This window comes from Otolemur garnettii, unplaced genomic scaffold, assembly GCF_000181295.1.
Source record: "Otolemur garnettii isolate 467f Iridium unplaced genomic scaffold, OtoGar3 scaffold00049, whole genome shotgun sequence".
Lineage (NCBI taxonomy): Eukaryota > Metazoa > Chordata > Mammalia > Primates > Galagidae > Otolemur > Otolemur garnettii.
Window position 1 is genome coordinate 5,413,064 of NW_003852444.1, and position 3,342 is coordinate 5,416,405.

Genomic DNA, 3,342 nt, shown 5'->3' on the forward strand with positions numbered 1-3,342 from the left:
ATGTCCCTAAATAAACTCTCACACCTGACCAGGACTCACGAGCCGTAAGGGGGAGAGAGGACACCGCACTCCAGTTAAAGCGATGCATCCCTTCGTCTTCGTAGCTTAACTTATGCTATACTAATTCCTCAAAACGTGGACATTCTGCTTCTCTACTAGGACAAAAATCTATGGACTTATTTAGTTCACACTGTAACAAGCATATCAGATTTATGTTTAACGGGGGAAACCCATGTGAAACACGTGTACACGTCTTGTTTAACAGGGATAAGGGGGCCCCCAGAACTCTTCTTAAAAACGTAACTTTCCTTAAAAACATAAATAAGAGCAAAGCCTATACAGACATATGTAATTGGGCGACCATTATCATGACAAAAGACCAAGGAACATTTTCTTTAAAATTGGAGGCACTTACCCCAAGTGACTCTCACATCAACTTCATAGGGTGTTACATTAATTATCAGTCTCTGAGAAATTAAGGTTTCCTATGTGATCAAACCACCACCCTGTCTTATGCTCTTACACATCTCAAGCTGCCAAGGAAATGGCTTCCTCTTATGTCCCAACTAGCAGTGCCAGTAAGCCCTACACTGTCGGGTGCCTCACACCTTTCCTGCCCTGTACAGGAATCAACAAGACCCTCTCAATGTGCCTAGTAAGTGTGCACCTGCCCACCACTTGTCACAATAATGTTTAGCTATTTAGTCCTATAAATACGTCTCCTTATCCACTTTTATGGTGCCAGTCTTAAAATTCAGACTGTCATTTCACAAAATGACATGATATGACAAAAATTGTAAATGCTACTTCTGGGTCTTTTCACAAGATAGTGCCGAAAGCAAACAAGGAAGCTCCTGCCCCTCCCAAAGCCGAAGCCAAAGCAAAGGCATTGAAGGCCAAGAAGGCAGTGCTAAAAGGCATCCATAGCCACAAAAAAAAGAAGATCTGTACATCACCCACTTTCTGGCAGCCAAAGACTCTGAGGCTCCGGAGGCAGCCAAATATCCTCGGAAGAGCGCCCCCAGGAGAAACAAGCTTGACCGCTATACCATCATCAAGTTCCCCCGACCACTGAATCTGCCATGAAGAAGACAGAAGACAACACACTTGTGTTCACTGTGGATGTCAAAGCCAACAATCACCAGATCAAACAGGCTGTGAAGAAGCTTTATGATATTGATGTGGCCGAGGTCAACACCCTGATCAGGCCTGATGGCAAGAAGAAGGCACGTTTGACTGGCTCCTGACTATGATGCTTTGGATGTTGCCAACGAAATTGGGATCATCTAAACCAAGTCCAGCTGGCTAATTCTAAATATATAACTTTTCACCATAAAAAAAAAAAAGCTACTTCTCAAACGGTAAACACTATTAGTACACACTTAGGACAGTTTTAAAAAAACTATTAGAAAACCAGGCTACAGTGAACTAGTTATTACTGAAACATAACCATGAGTGCCAAGATTTCAAAGGTATGTGTTGTTTCAATTTGTCAAATAATACTTAATTAATTAAAAAACACAAACTGTTAAAAATACAGTCCAGAACATAACTCAGAAAAAAAAATTTTTGACACTGAAGTACAGAGGCTGAGGCAGGTGGATTGCCTGAACTCACAGGTTCAAGACCAGCCTAAGCCAATGTGAGACTCCAACTCTAAAAGAAAAAATAGCCAGGCGTTGTGGTGGGTGCCTCTCGTCCCCACTACTCAGGAGGCTGAGACAAGAGAATCGCTTGAGCCCAAGAGTTTGAGATTCCTGGGAGCTGTGACGTAACAGCACTCTACAGAGGGTGACAAAGTGACTCTGTCTCAAAAAAAGAAAAAAAAAACACTGAAATACCAACACTGTGGTCTTGATCACCTGACGTTGGCTGGCTACACACAGCAATGAGTGCCGTGGCGTCACAGCTCATAGCAATCTCCAACTCCTGGGCTTAAGCTATTATCTTGCTTCAGCCTCACAAGTGGCTGGGGCTACAGGCGCTCACCACAATGCTTGGCTATTTTTTGGTTGTGGTTGTCATTGTTGTTTAGCAGGCCTGATGTATGTGGCTGGCGCCCTGGCTGCTGAGCTACAGGCCAGAAGCCACCCTCCTAAGATGTTACTTTGTATGTTACTTTGTACAAAACATGCCTGCTTTCTTGTCTCTTGCTCTCTTGGTTTTCAACTAAAGTGCCTTATGATCCAAAGTTAATGGTTTCAATATAGCCATTATTTCCAAGTCAAAAGAACTGAGGATCCATAAATAGGGACCTGTACATTGTAAGAGTGGGGAATGATGGCAGCCACTGTTATCCTAAATAACCATCACAGACAGAGCACCTCTGGACAGGCTCTGGCATGGCCAGATGAGCCCACATGCCGCCATCTCAGTTGCTTATTCACCTACAAGGTTTTCTGTTATGGATAAAGTTAAGAAACTGGACACTCCAAGAACCATGGTACCAGTCAAGGACCCAGTGTAGAAAATACACTTAGCAATGCACTTAGTAAAGTACTCAGTACCCATAAATTTAAAGTGAGAGTGCTTTCTAACAGGCATCCTCAAACTATGGCCCGCGGGCCACATGAGGCCCGCTGAGGACATTTATCCAGCCCAACGGGTGTTTTTGCCGCCGCTGCCTGTCCTGCTTAGCAGCCGACTTGTCCTGGGACCTGCAGTCCAGCCCTCCAACAGTCTGAGGGACAGTGAAATGGCCCCCTGTTTAAAAAGTTTGAGGACCCCTGGCTTTGAAGATATAACCATTTTATTTATTTATTATTTTTTTAATTTAAATGATAGCTGTATACATTAATGCAAACATGGGGTACAGTGTAGAGTTTTCATATACATTTTGAAATACTTTCATCAAGATGGTTCACATAAATTTCATGTCATTTGCATAGTCATTGTGTCAAAACATTTACATTCTAGTTCTAGAAAAGTTCACTTGTACCCTTGTTAGACAGAAATATAGGTGATCTTTCCGGTCACCCTCCCACCACCCAGCCACCCTTGTCCCCTCCCCTTCCCCACCCCCTCCCACCATTTTATTTATTTATTTATTTTTTGAGACAGAGTCTCACTATGTTGCCCTCAGTAGAGTGCGGTGACATCACAGCTCACAGCAACCTCCAACTCTTGGGCTTAAGCAATTCTCTTGCCTCAGTCTCCCAAGTAGCTGGGACTACAAGTGCTGGCCACAATGCCTGGCTATTGTTTTGTTGTAGTTGTCATTGTTGTTTAGCAGGTCCAGGCTGGATTTGAACCCGCAAGCCCCCGGTGTATGTGGCCAGCGCCCTAACCACTGAGCATGGGCACCAAGCTGATATAACCACTTTTTTTTTTTTTTTAGAAACA

At 43.6% G+C, this 3,342-nt stretch overlaps 1 pseudogene; it reads left to right on the forward strand.

Moving 5' to 3' along the window:
• The first annotated feature begins 784 nt into the window (after positions 1–784).
• On the forward strand, positions 785–1,290 carry LOC100957228 (annotated as a pseudogene).
• Positions 1,291–3,342: the final 2,052 nt, after the last annotated feature.